Source organism: Carcharodon carcharias, chromosome 14 (assembly GCF_017639515.1).
Source record: "Carcharodon carcharias isolate sCarCar2 chromosome 14, sCarCar2.pri, whole genome shotgun sequence".
NCBI classification, from domain to species: Eukaryota; Metazoa; Chordata; class Chondrichthyes; order Lamniformes; family Lamnidae; genus Carcharodon; species Carcharodon carcharias.
The window spans coordinates 40,733,257-40,750,966 of NC_054480.1; the positions used below are offsets into that span (position 1 = coordinate 40,733,257).

The 17,710-nt window shown below is 42.6% G+C and overlaps 1 non-coding gene across 1 annotated transcript; it reads right to left on the reverse strand.

Moving 5' to 3' along the window:
- Nucleotides 1-323: 323 nt before the first annotated feature.
- Nucleotides 324-430, reverse strand: LOC121287692. Its single transcript, XR_005945224.1, has one exon. It is a non-coding gene; the product is annotated as a U6 spliceosomal RNA (small nuclear RNA).
- Nucleotides 431-17,710: the final 17,280 nt, after the last annotated feature.

Genomic DNA, 17,710 nt, shown 5'->3' on the forward strand with positions numbered 1-17,710 from the left:
ATGAAGTTACATTGTTTCATAGTTTGCCATTGTGAGATTTGAACTCTTGATCTGGGGGTTACAAACCCAGTACCATAACCACTTGGCTATTTAGGCCAAGCTTAATAATATACAAGGGTTGCTGCATTCAGAGCGGGGAGTTACATTGTTTCATAGTTTGCCATTGTGAGATTTGAACTCTTGATACTCTTTTGAGTACAAACCTGTTTCCATCTGTTTCAGATGAAGTTACATGTTTCACAGTTTGCCATTGTGAGATTTGAACTCTTGATCTCAGGGTTACAAACCCAGTACCATAACCACTTGGCTATTTAGGCCAAGCGCTAAATATGGAACGCTTCACGAATTTGCGTGTCATCCTTGCGCAGGGGCCATGCTAATCTTCTCTGTATCGTTCCAATTTTAGTATATGTGCTGCCGAAGCAAGCACAAAAGCCTTGTTATTTAAACAACTTACTAACAGTGTAACTCTTTTGAGTACAAACATGTTTTCAGATGAAGTTACATTGTTTCATAGTTTGCCATTGTGGGATTTGAACTCTTGATCTTGGGGTTACAAATGCAGTACCATAACCACTTGGCTATTTAAGCCAAGCCCAGACCTTATTTGTATGCAGCTTTCTGACTACCCAACCAAAATGACTGGAAAGTTCATGGGAAACAGCTGCCTGGCCATGATGAGAGCTTATTAGAATTAGGCAGTTTAGAGAATGGAGCACCAGTGAGTAAATGGAGTTGAGGTTAAGATCAGCCATAATTTAATTGAATGGTGAAACTAGCTTGAGGGAAGAATGGTCAATTCCTGTTCCCATGTTCCTACAATGTTGTTTTGTACCAATCATAAAATTGCCAATTTATGTTAATAAATAAAGCTGTTTTTTCCAGCTTTCATATTTAAAATTGGATGGTAGTTCACATCTTCAACAATAACATGGAACTAGTTGTGTATTTTTTATCTGTCATATTAATCGAGTAAGAGTAGTAAGCAGTAAATGGACTAGTGCTTTAATTTTAAACAGATTATAGTTGTAATTAAACAAGATCTTTGAAAAATGATCAGGCTTAAGCTGAGTCTCTTTATATGCTGCAAACATTTGCGCACATCCTGTAGCACATCTGGTAAAAATCAGACAAAAACAGTAATTTATTGAGCTCAGCTTGAGCTGGGCAACACCTGGACCATTTTGTTTTATATTGATTCACATTTTTAACATATAAAAAAACATATTCAAGTCAATGAAAACAGTAGTCAGTGAAAACCTTTTTGTTTAATTGAACAGCAAGCCTTGTCTTGCTTGGAAGGTTTCTGTTGATTCCACATGAAAGGGATGGTAGTCTTAAATTAGACACCTTATAGTTAATTCCAAACTGTCCCAAATCATCAGAATGTAAATTTTTTTACATGCTTCCTAATTTATTTCCTTAATGTTAGTTCTTTTTTCTCCTGTTTCCTCTCACCTGTCTAAGCCTAAACTTTCTCAATAAGGTGGACTATGGAGGGTAACCTGTTCCCAGGTCATTGCTCATGCTGAATTACATATGGTTGCATGAGGCAGTCATCAACCCTCACATCCTCCCTATGAAGAAGTTTTGGGTTTCTGCTCAGTTCTTCCCACTATCAGCATGGCTGAGATAGGGAACTTGTAATGAATACAACCTTGGTTTTGAACCCACGTTGTATCGGAAACAATGTATTGTGCAGAATGGGACACCATACAATCTTGGGCATCAGATTTTTTGAACAGTTTCCTGCTTCTTGATTCTTTAAAATTTCCCCAGCATATTATTCTGCTTTTAGTAATAAACACCACAACTAATTTCAATGAAGCTGTTTAATATAACAGCAATATAGAGCTCAGCATTTTATACTGAATAATTATAATAAGATGAGAATTTATTTTTCTCTGCACCTACCCCCTTCAATGTTCCTGAGGTCACATATGGTGGAGCCTGATGGAAAAGTGGAAGATAACCACAGAGAATGCTGACTTTTGCTTATGATGATCTGTGGCTAGTTTACAGAAGGTGCTGAAGTGGAAGTTGAAGTGAAACCTACAACAATTTTCCTTCCTTCTAGCCAATCTAGCTAGGCTGGAAGTTTTTTTAAAATTCACGCACAGGGTATGGACATCAATGGTGAGGCCAGTATTTGTGGTCCATCCTTATTCACCCTTGAAACTGAGTGGTGTTTCAGGGCAGTTAAGAGTCAACCACATTGCTGTGGGTCTGGAGGCACATGTAGGCCAGAACAGATAAGCCTTCCCTCAAGGAGATTTGTGAATCAGTTTTTATCACAATTGATGATGATTGTCATGGTCACCATTACTGAGACTAGATTTCAATTCCAGATTTATCAATTATGTTTAAATTCCACCAGCTGCCTTTGTGGGATTTGAACCCATGTCCCGAGAGCATTAACCTAGGCCTCAGGATTACTAGTCCAGCAACATTACCATATTTCCCCCTAAACTATTTGATTATGTGTCATAATGGGGCTGTGTTTCTAATCTGGGTCAGCTATTTCATGTTGCAATGCATCTAAATATTGGGACACTGCACTGGCCAGGCTTTTGGTTTTTATTTGTTAACTCAGATGGTGTTATTACCTCCACCACTGAATGTAAACAATATTTCTGAAAAACTAATGACAGGTTACAATGAAACTTGGTACATGGATAGATAGAATATGGCCCAAGGAAAAGCTGATTCGTCTTTGGCAAAGATGTGGGTCCTGATCCAGATCCTGGAATTTGTTAAAGGATCCATTAACATTTACAAATTTACTTGTTTTTTTGGAATGTTGTGGTTTGTTTTACTCAAAATGTTGTTGATTATTTTAGAATGTTATGGATTATCTCAGCAGCTGTGGTGCAATTTGTTATTGCTGTCAAAATGTGAGCAGAGTTTTTAGAGCAGGTTGTTGGATATGGATTGGCCTGAAGCCTCCTCAGTGAGATGAAAACTATTAGTAAAAATATTTTTTTCTCAGCTTTGTCATTACAGAGCATCAACCAGACAGGGAAAAACATCAAAAAAGAGCTGTGTAATTGTAATAGTGTTGGGTTAACACAACGTGGTGGAAGTTTGCACACCACTGAGTGCCCTCTTTACTTTTTTTGCTGCAGTTGTATGCAACAGCTGACAGAGAATGACAAGAAGATGAACTTCTTCCTTATTTTGATCAACGTCTATTGTGATTGGATTTCCATAAGACCATAAGACATAAGAGCAGAAATTAGGCCATTCGGCCCATCGAGGCTGCTCCGCCATTTAATCTGATAAGTTTCTCAACCTTATTCTCCCATCTTCTCCCAGAAACCTTTGGTCCCCTTACCAATCAAGAACCTATCTATCTCGGTCTTAAATACACTCAATGACCTGGCCTCCACAGCCTTCTGTGGCAATGAATTCCACAGATTCACCACTCTCTGGCTACAGAAGTTTCTCCTCATCTCTGTTCTAAAAGGTCTTCCCTTTACTCTGAGGCTGTGCCCTTGGGTCCTAGTCTCTCCTACTAATGGAAACATCTTCCCGACGTCAATCAGATCCCCCCTCATCCTTCTAAATTCCATCGAGTATAGACCCAGAGTCCTCAAACGTTCCTCATATGTTAAGCCATTCATTCCTGGGATCATTCTCGTGAACCTCCTCTGGACCCTCCTCCAGGGCCAGCACATCCTTCCTGAGATATGGGGCCCAAAATTGCTCACAATATTCTAAATGTGGTCTGACCAGAGCCTTATAAAGCCTCAGCAGCACATCCCTGCTTTTATATTCTAGTCCTCTCAAAATAAATGCCAACATTGCATTTGCCTTCCTAACTACTGACTCAACCTGCAAGTTAACCTTAAGAGAATCCTGGACTAGGACTCCCAAGTCCCTTTGCACTCCAGATTTCTGAATTCTCTCCCCAATTCTCAGGCTTTGGGACACCTGGTAGGTGAAAGGAGGCGCAAGAGTTAAGTGCCTTTGCAGCCCCACGTGAGATCTCTGTGCTGCTCCAGGTTTGGCTTCTTGTGCATCCCCAATTTTAATCATTCCACAATTGACAGCTGTAACTTCAGCTGCTCAGGCCCTAACCTCTGAAATTTCCTATCTAAATTGCTCTATTTCCCTCTCCTTTAAAACACACCATACTTGTCCAAATACCTCCTTATGTGGCTCAGTGTTAAATCTTGTTTTAATATACTGCTGTGAAACATCTGGGGTGATTTTACTATAATTAGAGGTGCTATATAAATGCATGTTGTTGATGATTAGATTATAATCTGTTCCAGGACAATTCTAGCCACAATTACAATGCCGTCATTCTCTTTGCTCTTTCTCCCTGCCTTAGGTCCTGCCTGATTCCCACCCTTTAGACCAGCCTATTTCTCACCTCAGCGCTTCTGGATGTGCAGATCCACCCTGTTCGTATTTCACACTGAGTAGGCATAATTTAATGTTGGTGGTAGGTGCCTGGTGGGTGCCCTGCATCACCTTCATTGAGGAATTCAATGCTCATCAGGCACTTCACTGGCCAGTGTCAGGCTTTCCCCTGGTTTTAAGACTCCTAAGGTGTCAATCCCAAGAGCTACAGATCAGCCAGAGGTTGGCAGCTCTCTAATATCCATCAGCGTCACCAGGAGTGGTGGCTGAAGCTGGTAGTGCACCCACCAGAGGCCTAGGATCAATGAAGGACACAGGCCACAGATGAGTGAGGGTGGCAATGGGTTGGGGCGAAGGGGGCCAGTGGCTAGAAGTGGTCGCCAGAAAGGGTAGGGGTTGGGTCTCCGCAGACCCCAGCCCCTTTCTACTGCCTGGATTCCATCATTGAGTGCCTTTGAACAAGGGACCACCCCACTCCCCCTACTCAGCCCACCCTCAGCCCCCTGAAGCCCACAAGTAAAGGCTGTCCATAAGCCTTGCCATCCCGGGCTTAACGGGGCAGAGGCCAGAAGCTGAATGGGTCCCTACCCCATACCCACTCGACTGAACGTCCCCCCATCTCGAAACTTGCCGCCGGGGGTGGAGGTGGCCCATTAAATTCCATTCTGTGTCTATACAATAATTTAATACTGCTACTCCCACTCCTGCAGTTTGTTATTGGGATGCTGCAGGATATCCTCAAATAAGTCTGATTTAAAAAGAAATTGAAGACCATTTGACCTCTGTAATAGAATTAGCTGATGCTTGGAATCATTCACGTGAATGGACAGAACTATTTCATATTACATGCAAATGAAGTTTGTTGTATTTGTTGAAATATAATTTGCAGGTGACGAATTAAAGCAGACTCTTGCAGCAATACAGTTGGAGGGCCTGCCTGGAAAATACTGACTTCTGTGCACTTGGTTTTGTTCCCAGACTTGGCAAGGACCCTTTTCTATTGCCTCTGTGAGAGGCTGATTCACTTCCATATGAATGAAATAGCTCATTTCTATGTGGAGAAGCCATTCAGCTAAGGGTTATTCATCAAAGAAAGGAGACTGTTAAAATACTGATGTAGAAAATGAAGATCTTGCATTGAAGATACATTCCATCCACAGATACTTCCATGGTGATTTTTAGCCTGGAATCTTGTACCAGCGATAGCACTGTTCTTTCTCTGATAAGAATGTTGATTTTCAGTATGATTTTTGCAACACAAGAAAACATTGATACATTGCTATTATAATGTTCTCAATCATGGAATTCCAGACAATGAATGTTTGAAGATCAAAACAGCAATGAGGATACAATCATCTGAAGTGTTTTACTCAAGATCAGTGCGGTGAGGATGCACTGTACTGCAAATCCAAGAAGGTGAACCAATGGTTTTAACTAAGACACTTGAGAAGTATTTTTGGTACATGTGATACACCTCTGTTAGTGTCCTGCACACCTGCATTAGCTCAAAAGTATTTCAAGTTATGGTAAGCAGATGTATCTGTGTATTAATAACCTGTCTTTAATTTAATTCTTAGGTTTGATTCAATACCTATGCCGTCTCAGAAACAGCTGAAGAATCTTAGAAACACTTCAAAGTACATTTCTTCAGTAATAGGGGAGCGGGCAGAGCTTAGTTTAGCAGAGTTGAATAGAGTAGAAATTCATGACTTAAAACACTCTCTTATCTGGTTGTAAAGATCACAGGTGAAATGGATCTGAGAATTATCTTGTGAGCACAACTTGGTCCAAAATTTAGAATCAGTTGGCAAAAGTTACAGATGAACCCAAACTCAATAATCTGGACACAGCATTAAAATTTAGTATCTTTTGGATCGCTTTAGCTACAGAATGCTACAGAAGTAGTGGTAGCATGTTCCTAGCATTCCCATTCGCTTGTTGTTGGTTTGATCAATTATTTACCCGTCAGTTTGGTTGCTCAATTGTTACTAATATGCAAACATTAAAAGATAAATGAAACATATGTAAAAATAATAATATTCTACTGACTTTGCAAATGCATTTTTGTGGATTCGACTTTTATATACCAATACTCCGCCAGTGATGGCAGCCAGTGTTCGTTTCTTGTAAGATTGTGCAAAGTCAAGGCTGAGATGATACTATATATCTCTATCTATTTTAAGAAACAGCAAGTTGAGTCCTAGGGAATGGGGGCCAAGCCACAGGACTGGAATGCTCGTGTTGCATGTGAGTTATGGTGCTCCTGCACTGGATCAATAGCCATAGCCCTAACTGATATTGACATATACAGAAGATTCAGGAATATGTGTGGGTTAGAATGAAACATTGGGGTAGGGAGAAATCAGAAAGATAGAAAGGTGGATATGGAGGTGTGGAGGTGAGGGATGGCAGGGCTAAGTTCTGGGGATGTGAAGAGTGAGACTGGAGGCTTTGCATTTTGATTTTAGGAGCGGGAAGGCCACAGAATCTGAGCATGGATATAGCATTTTTTTTCTGAAAAAACTGGCTAGAAAATGTTGAAAAGGTTCCTGCTTTCCCTCATTCCCTTGTTTCCCCTCATAAAGATGGTTTCTGTGAACGTTTCTGTTCTCAATGATTTCCATCAAGATCCTGAGATTGACAGAAACGCTGTAAAAATGCAAATATTTCTTTTGTCAGCTTTGATTTCTGTAACTCTGGCGCCCCCCCCCCCAGCCCCACCCACTAAATCTTTCTGTTTCTTCATTTTTCTATCCTTTAAAACTTTCTCAGAACCCATGTTTTTCAGCAAGACTTCAGCCGTCCTTCCTAAACCCTCTCCCTGGCTTAGCATTCTCTTCCTTTCCTTATCACGCATCCCCCCCATCCCCTCCAAACCTCTGACAACCCCACCTCCCCACACCCCCACACCGACATCGGATCCCTGCATCTGACCTTGGACCCCCCCACCCCCCCAACCTTGGACCCCACCCCTCGACCACGGACCCTATGACAGCCGAGTGCCCCCACCAGCCTCCGACCTCTGGACCCCCCCCACACCCTGCTGATCTCTGGACCCACCCCCAACCTTCAGACCCCACCCCAACCTCTGGCCCCACCCCCACCCCTTGTCTGAAACCCCCTCCTTGACCTCTGCACCCAGTCCCCAGACCTCCGGAGCATCCATGACCTCGGACCCACTGATCTCCAGACCCGCCCCACCCACCCCGACATCTGAATGCTCCCACCCCTCCCCCCACCCCACAGACCTCGAACCCCCGGACTTCTGAACGTTCCCAACCCCGCTACCTGAGACCTCAGACCCCCAGACCTTTGGACCTCCGGAGACACCTGACCTCCAGACCCCCCCACGACCTCGGACTCCCCCAACCTCAGACCAGCTCCCCCTGATCTCTGGCCACTACCACCCCTCCCCCGACCTCCGGAGAGCCCTACCCACCCCTCAACCTCCAGACAACCTCAACCACCGAACACCCCCAACCTCCCCTGACGTCCGGACCCCCCCCCAACAAATTCAGCCCACCCCCCGCCTGGCCTCCAAACTCACCTCCCCGACATCCTGATACACACCCCCCCCCTCAACCTCCGGACACACCCTCCCTGACCTCCAGACACCCCACCCGACCTCTGTACATTCCTAACCCCCCCTCTCGCCCGCTAACCTCTGGACACCCCAACCCCCAGATACCCACAATCTTCCCGACCTCCAGACACCCCCAACTTCCCCTTTGACCTCTGGACACCTCCAACCCCGACCTCCAGTAACCCCCGACCTCTGGTCACCCACAATCCCCAAATCCTATCTACTTATCTTAAACACTTACCTTCCTCTGGCCTGTCAATTTCCCTGGCCCTTTAAACTTACCTGCTTTATGGCAGCAAGTGCTGTAAAAATGGGGACGTGGCCTCCTTGAATCCACTGGACCTAGACTTTGCTGGGGCCTGTGAGGATTCTTTCGATGCAGGCCCCAAGCAGCTCTGGTGATCAAGTGGCAATGCAATTTTCAAGACCAGGTAAGTGTGCATTTATTTCCCCTAATTTCTGCGGGCCAGCACTTTCTGACGCTAGTCAGAGGTTACAGTCCTATGTACAAATTTCTAGATCAAGGGGGGAAAGAAGGACCCAATGTCACCCTTGTTCTGATGGTCACCTTTGTGTGCAGATGCATCAAGCTGTCTGTAGACCTTGGCATGCAAACACCCAGTGTAACTACATACCGAGATTGTGTCTGTCCCTGTGTTATCACGGATGGATATAGCCACATTGCCGTGGAATACTTCATTCAGTTAGACTGTCCCATAACACCTGTTTTTCATGGAAACGTTTGTGTGAAGAAAACACCTTTGACCACAAATCCATCAGGCAGCGGTCCACAAGTAACTTCTTTGAAGTCCTGCGGGAAAAGGAGATCATGGATTCTGTCAGATGGTTTCCTGAGCAGATTGTCAAAGTCATTTGGCAGAATGCCTCATCACCGGAACTTTCAAACAAGCACTAAGGCATAGCTTGGCTGGTAGTGAGAAGAGCCCTCCCCATGAGATTCTTTATATACACAAGGGGTTTCAGCATCACCGCACACTGCCCTCGAAGTGGCTGAAGTGGGGAAGAGACAATTGCCCACGTCCTTCTGGAATGTGCCTTTGCAAAGAAGGACTGAAGGGAGACGCAGTGTTTTTTGTCAAAGTTCATCTTGAGCAGCTCTGTGACACGTGACTCTATGCTCCACAGGCTGCTCCCAGGGATGCATACCGAGACAAACCTCATCTCCTACTGGAAGAGCATAAACTCGATGAAGAATGCTCTTTGGTCTGCCTGAGACTTGTTGGTTTTGAAGTGTAAAGAATTATCCATGACCGAGTGTTGCAAACTGGCACTTTCTAAGGTCCAGGATGACGTGCTGAAGGACACCTTAAAGCTCGGGGCAGCCGCTGAAAAGGCTCAATAAGATAAGGCCACAGTCTAATGCCTGCCTATGATGAGTACACTGAGGGGCTGGAAAATGTAAAACCCCTTGGGTTGTATGTTTCACATGAAGTGCATGTTGTAAATAATATTGCTGTTGTATTGAAGAACTTCACATATTGTATGGAAATAACTTGAACCGTATTGCATTTTCTGTAATGACCAGTTTGAAATGTTATGGAATGTACTTTTACAAATTTAATAAATAAAGTATATTTTTGGAAAAAAATCAGAACTTTATTTGCATTTTTGATTTAATTTTATTATAGTCCGGTTAGGGACCGTTAGCATACACCAGGCCTAAGATGCAACTAACGCTCTCAGAAAACACCCAGATAAATCTAAACCAGAGAACCTCCCTAAGCTTCACCCATCTCCATGATGTTGTAGCATGCTCTGGGGTGTCCTCAATTAGACCTTTAGGTTACATATCCCTCATTTAAAATTCCTTCTTATCTGATGAAAGAAATGGATTTTACAATCCTTTAGGGTTACTGAATGCTTTTAAACTCGTTTAGCTCTAACTCCCTAAACAAAAATATCTCTCTGCACTGCCCTTACTGAAATGATTGCAGACGTCATGTCTTCACCAAAAAGCCCGCAGATAGGTTATGCGTTATTTAAGTTTCTCCACCTGCTGTTTTATGGTCCTAACTTTCTAGCTGCTAATCACTTAAGTCGCATGGCCCCAGCATTTTAAGTGTAATAGACCCCAAGCTTGTTTTTATTGCACCTACAGTTAAAACTTAATTCCTAAAATTAAGAGTTATATTATTAAGCAAATGAACCATGAATTAAATATGCACAATAATATCCTGACCAACAGATGGCCAACATGAGACACAACAAAACCTACAGTAGAAGTCTGCAGCCAGGCAATGGAGCATAGCAGCAAGGGAGAGAGGGAGAAAGAAACTGGGATATGGTTGGGGGACTCTAAGCAAGAGGGAGGGAGGGATAGCTCAGGGCATAGTCAAGGAGGTTAGCAGATTTCAGTGGGGGTCTGAAGAGTGGGGGAGGTTGGGAGATCATGTGAGAGGGCCTGATGATCATGGGGAGGGAGGCAGATCACGACAGGTTTGTTTGCAGGGCCAAAGGAAGCACTCCCGCTCCTCATGGCCTGCAAACAGTGCTCTAAAAACCAGTTAACTGCTGGAGCTAGCAGCTCCCACCTCCTCAAACATGCTGGCTACCCTAAGCTTGGGAAACCCAGCCGTCCAGCATTAAATTTATTTGGTTGCCAAAATCTGTGAACTGAACATCATTTAAATATTATATTCATGGATTCATCTCTCCAAAGTGGGATATTCAGACAAGTTGCGGTTAAACCAATAAGTGGGTTCATGCGGTTAGGTTTCACATATTAACTGATCAGATAAGTATGTACCACTCTCCCAGCCATCACAGAGGGAATAAAATTATCTATTTTAACATATGTACATATATGTTTAATCTTACTTTTTCACAGCTGTTTTCAAGAAGTTCCTGTTCCTCACTTCCTGCTTTCTGAAAACATTTATGTTTGTTAGAATTTTTTACCAATGACAGGAAGTCTCTGAAAGGAGCATCTTGGGATGTTTAAAAAGAAAGTTTTAAGTAATGTATCTACATGAAGGAGAAAGGCAGATTAACCTTGAAGGACAATTTGAAGTAGTGGAAAGATTTGGGGACTGATTAAGAGTTTGACAGGCCATGATGTATATATTCCCTCCAGTATTGTAATCATCTTTTTATTTTTATTAACTCCTAAGGACCACATCCACCAGACATGAATACTCTGCTACAATAAAAATAGAAAATGCTGGAAAGACTCAGCAGGTCTGCCAGCATCTGTGGAGAGAGAGTGAATATTCTGCTGACTATCAATCCATAAGTTAGAGCCAGGGTTCTTGGGCCACAATTTTTGAAGAGCTGCGGAAAAATGCATGGAGGCAGGAGGACCCACTATTTGCCGTTGCTAGCTGGCATGCTAACTGTTTGTGTTTTGAAATGTAACCAGTCTGATTAATACATCTGGCTTTCCATAGTCATGTGACACTGCCATTTCTAGCCAGTTCAATAAAGCCTTTCACACAGACAGACACTAATGAAGACTGCTGTCCTTATACATGAAATGTGGTGTCAGAAAGTGAAGAAAAATAGATTTTTGAACACTGGAAATCACGCAGAGAGGTTCAAATCTGCAAAAAAGCTGCTGGACAAAGGACAAAAAGAAAAGCTGCACTTAAAATACTGGCTACAGAGAAGACAGAGCTAAGAAAGGCACAAAGAAAGGTTCAAATCTGCAGAAAGCTACTAAAAATAGGACAAGCTGCATCAAAAGGATAAAAGAAACACAGAAAAAGACTGCAAGTAAATTACAGTGCAAGTGAAACGACTGCAGTAAATTTTCCAATCCCATCTCCAGTCAAACTGATAAGTGATGCATAGCAAAACTGGCAGTTTTTCAACTTACAATGGCAAAACTATGAGATTGCAACAGTCTTAGTTCTCTCCCTGTGCATGCTGTCTTCTGCAGTATTTGCATCCTGTCCTTTGCCTGCGATTGCTCCACTCTTTTGGCTTGGACTGTATCTTCTGGTCTGCTCTGCCATACATATGCTCTAGCTGACAGTTCACAAACTTCCGCATTTTGGCACATGTCTATTGCTTGCTTTAGCATCTGTTTTTCATCTTTTAGTAGACTTGCTCTCACTGAAGGTTCTCTCACGCCTTAGACCAATCTACTTTTAATCAGATCATCTTTAATCTGTCCGAATTCACATGATTCTGCAAGCTGCATTACTGCTGACATGGACCATTCAATGATCTCGTTTTCGCTCTGAACTCTAGTGTTGAAAATATAATATTCTTATGTAACATTCACTCGGGGTTCAAAATGTGCATTCAAGGCTTTCAAAATCTCTTTAGTCTTGCTTCTTTGATCATCTGTTAGATTTAGAGTGGTATACACTTGGTAGCAGTTCCTCCCCAGGAGTGTTAAAAGTGTGGCTATACTTATTGGTTCAGGGTTGTTAATTCAGACAGCTAAAAGATGATCTGATTAAAGATAGATTGGTCTTAGGCGTGAGAGACCCCTCAGTGAGAGCAGGTATACTAAAAGATGAGAAACTGATGCTAACGCAAGTGATAGATATGCTTTGAAATGTGGAAGTTGTGAAACGTCATCTAGGGCATTTGTATGGCAGAGCAGATCAGGAGATACATGATGCTAAGAGACAGTCCAAGCTGAAAGAGTGGAGCAATCGCAGACAAAGGGCAGGATGCAGATACTGCAGAATACAGCATGCACAGGGAAAGAAGGATTGTCCAGCATGGGGAAAGCAGAGGTTTAACTGCAAGATGCAGAATAATTTCCCGCACAAGTGCTTAGCCAGAAAAAAGGAAAACAAACCCAAACAGATGGCCAATGGAGAGATATTAGCAGGCGAGTCTGATGAAGAATTATACACAACAGGTTGGCTCTGGCAAGTCCAAAGGCAACAATTGGTTTGTGACTGCTACAATGATGACCACAGAGAGAGACCATCAAGCAAACAAGAAGTGTCAGATAGACATGGGTTCGTCTTGCCACATAATGACCTTCACAGACCTGTGCGAAATAGCTCAACAAGGTGATTTGAAAATGAAACCCTTGAAAGTAAAGTTGAGGCTATATGATGGCACAATACTTATACCGTGAGGACAAATTCATCTGAGAGCCCAATGCAATGGCAAGAAGGAAGGTCTAGAATTCCAGATAATAGATGGGACACAACAACCACTCATTTCAGCTGAAGCAAGCCTAAAGCTTGGACTGGTAACCCTGAACATGCCAACAGAGATTCACAATATGTCATAGCACACAAAACTATTGATGGCGGAACAGATCCTAGAGGAGTACAAAGGTGTGTTTACAGGATTGGGATATCTACCAGGAGAATATCATCTAGAAGTGTTGGTGCAGACTCGATGGGCTGAAGGGCCTCTTCTGCTCTGTGATTTTGTGATAGAAGTAGACGTGAGTGTAAGACCAATTCAGCATTTGCCGAAAGGATTTCTAGCTGCCCTCAAGTCAAGCCTAAAAGACAAGATTGAAGACCTGGAAAAGAGGGGAGTAATCAAAAAAGTGACAACTCCAACAGACTGGATTAGCAGCATGGTAGCAGTGAAAGAACCTGGAAAGCTGCGTATATGCTTAGACCCAAAGGGTCTAAATAAAGCAGTGAAGAGATCTCACTATCCCATGCCACCCATCAAAGGAATTTAGCTGCAACTTGCCAAGGCAAAGATATTCACTGCACTAGATGCAAAGGATGATTACTGGCAAGTGAAACTGGATGAAAGCAGCAGCTTCTAACTACATTCTGGATGTCGTTTGGGAGATACAGATAGTTGCATATGCCACTAGGTATTTCTATGGTTCCAGAAGAGTCTCAATACAGACAACATGAGGTAGGCAATGATCTTCCCAGAGTGGAAGCTGTGGTGGATGATCTTCTAGTCTATGGATGTGGAGACACAATGGAAGAAGCCATAGTTGTTGACCACGATCATAATTTAATAGGACTGCTGGAGAGAGCTTGCCAGATGAATCTGAAGCTGAACAAGAACAAACTGCAACTGAAGATGCTTGCAGTCAAGTACATAGGTCATGAACTGAAAGCAAAAGGTCATCATCCAGATTCTCACAAGGTGAGAGCTGTAGCAGCCTTGCAGCGATGCTGTGACCAAAGGATGTGAAAGCAGTGCAACAATTTGTTCGATTCATGAATTATTTAGCTAAATTTTTGCCTAATTTGTCAGCTAAGCATGAACCATTACACAAGCTCACTACCAAGGAGGTGCTGTGATATTGGGGAACAAAACAAGAAACAGTGTTCACTGAAATCAACTGGTGACGACAATGCCGTTGCTGAAGTACTATGATGTCAACGAGGAAGTCATCTTGCACTGTGGCGCCAATGAGACAGCTCTGGGAGCAACTCTGATGCAGCAAGGATAACTGGTTGCATTTGCATCCAGGGCAGTAACGCAAACGGAACAATGCTACAATCAGATTGAGAAAGAGTGCCTGGCTATTATTTTTACCTGTGATCCTTTTAATCTTGGGGGAGACAAAGTAACAGTAGAGTCTGACCACAAGCCCCTTCAAAGCATTTTTCACAAACTGCTATTATCTGCTCCAAAGCGACTGCAAAGAATGTTACTTTGTTTACAAAGGTATCACCTGGACATACAAGCAAGGAAAACAGATATGCATTGCCGACATGCTGTCAAGAGCAGTGGTCTCCATGAAGAAAGTTGAGGAGGCTACAACAGAATGTGACATCTTCAAGATTCAACGTGAAGCATCCATTAGACATGCTCTGGAAACTATCAATGCAGCAGAGATATTGAATCTGACAGACAAGGGCCTTGCTCAAATCAAGCAAACTACCCAACTAAATGCAACTCCACAAGCACTGCAAGATGTAGTGATGAAAGGATGGCCTGAGAGCATCAAGGACACACCTGTGGTCACAAGAGCACATTGGGCATGCCGAGATGAATTGACAGCCCAAGATGGCATCTTGTACAAAGGAAATAGAGTCATCATCACTAAGGAGATGAGAGGAGAGATGCTGAAGTGTGTTTTACTGGCCAAACATGAGCAATGAAATTAAAAACCATATTGGCCAATGCAGTGCATGGGGTAATGAGTTCCAAGCTAAACAAGCTAGAAAGCCACTGATGACGCATGACATCCCAGACAGACCATGAATGAAGCTGGGAGTAGACCTTTTCACTTTGGCCGGAACTGCTTATCTTGTCACTGTAGACTACTGGGAATTAGACCAGCTGACTTCAACGGCAACAGAAGAAATAGTAGGATGCCTGAAAGAACACTTCAGTCAGTACGGCATTCCAGGTATTGTGATGAATGACAATGGCCCTCAGTTCATGAGTGAAGAATTCAGCCGATTCACAGAGGATTGGGAAATTCAGCACTACACATCATCTCTGCATTATCCCCAGTTAAATGATAAGGCTGAGGCAGCAGTGAAAATTGCCAAAGGACTCATCAAGAAATCAAGCAAATCTAGCACAGATGTATACAAGGCAATCCTTGATTGAGAAACACATCGTCTGAAGTCATGGAAAGTTGTCCATTTAAGAACCAATTAGATGTTTCAATGGGAAGACTTATGGGTTATTCTGCGTGAATTAACTATGATGGAACAAATCGTGTGATTTGATGATGTAACACAAGTTTCTTTCTGAAAAGGAAACTTGCATGCTGGTTTACTTATTGGAGTGTTCATAGTTTAATATCTTGACAGTGGCTGCTGGAAGCATTTATAATGGAAACAGAATTTATGTTATTGGAAAGTTAATTTTATTCTGTCGTCAAAAGAATTGTCAGCTGTATAATGTACTTGTTCTCCAATCTCTTATGTAAAAGAGTCACAGAACATAAACTAAGAGCACTAACATTTTATTGATACTAGTTTGAAACTTGTTAATAATGTTGCACTTGTAGACCTGAGGTATACTGCCAAGTATGTTCCCATTTCCAGCCATTGAAATAGAATGCTGATTTGCAGCATTTTACTTGCCAGCACAATATGGTGTTAAATTTTGAATCTTAGTGGAGAGCTGATTAGTAACATTTAAAAGATTCAAAACATTAGTGAACAGTTGATCTGCAGCCTGTGTAAAGCTGAAGTGATGCAAGATATTTTCTGTAGGTTTTTTCATTCCATTTCACTTTGAATTCTTTGTACTTGGCATCCAAATTACATTTCACTGTTTGAAATATTAAGGATTGATGCAAACTGTGCGATATAACTGGCCTGAAAGCATTCGAGCAGATGATGCTTGAAACTGGAAGAGAAACACTGGGTTCAGAAATGATCTACTATAGATTCACCATGGATATTTGGTTTGTACAGGTACCCTATACTAAATCAGTTAAACAGCTAGTATGATTTGACTTTGTGCTCTAACCCGTACACACCCAAACAGTCTGAGCAGTTCAGTTGGTTGTAATGTCAAGTAGTATTGTGTAATTGCTCAAGCTGAACAGGTTATCCCAAAACTAAATACAGATTAGAAAAGCTACTTTTCCCATTTGGCTCAATATTACAAAAACCCTCTGGTCCCTCCAGCGCTGACTACTATGCAGTGCCTGAGGTTGAAGCCACTTTTTCCACATATGCTCATTTTTGGTCACCTAGTTCACACAGTTAGGAGATGTTTCATCATTGGTAACAAAAACAGAAAATGCTGAAAAAACTCAGCAGGTCTAGCAACATCTGTAGAGAATCAGAGTTAATGTTTTGAGTCCATTTGACCCTTCTTCAGAGCTAAAGAGAAGTAGAAATGTGATGAAATTTATACTGTTTAAGGGGGGTGGAGCAGGTAAAGCTGGATAGAAGGCCAGAGATAGGTGGGAACAAAGGAGAGATTGACAAAGATGCCATGAACAAAAGGACAAAGAAAGGGAGTGTTAATGGTAGTGGTAATGGCTAAAAAAAGGTGCTGATAGTGGCATAAAGGTAAGAAAGCAGAGTGTGATAATAACAGAACAAGGGTAAGCACAGTGTGAAAGAACAACATGGAACAAGTAACAGATGGCCCTTTTGGGGGTGGGGCGGTGGGAGGGGGTAGTGGTGGGGGAGAAAGTATAGAAAATGGGATAAAAGGGGGATAAAAAATGGATAAAACAATGAAATATAAAACAATGAATATAAAAAATAAAAATAAGTGGATAAAATATAAAAATGAATGTAGAAAAAAGTGATTAAAAAAGGGGTGAGGAAAGAGGAGAGAGTTCATGGTCTGAAGTTGTTTAACTCAATGTTAAGTCCAGAAGGCTGTAAAGTGCCTAATTGGAAGATGAGGTGCTGTTCCTCCAGTTTGCGTTAGGCTTCACTGGAACATTGCAGCAGGCCAAGGACAGACGTGTGGGCATGAGAGCAGGGTGGAGTGTTGAAATGGCAAGCGACAGGAAGGTCTAGGTCATGCTTGCGGAGAGACCGACGGTGTTCTGCAAAGTGATCACCCAGTCTGTCTCCCCACCACTGCTCCCCCCCTCCCCACCCCATCCCCAAAAGGGCCACCTGTCACTTGTTCATGTTGTTCTTTCCAGAGTGTTTACCCTTGTTATGTTATTATCACACTCTGCTTTCTTACCTTAATGCCACTATCAGCACATTTTTGGCCCTTACCACTACCATTAACACTCCCTTTCTTTGTCCTTTTGTTCAAGACATCTTTGTCAATCTCTCCTTTGTCCCCACCTATTGCTGGCCTTCTATCCAGCTTCATCTGCTCCACCACCTCCCTGCCCCCCCCACTCCCACTTAAACAGTATACATTTTATCGCACTTCTACTTCTCTTTAGCTCTGAAGAAG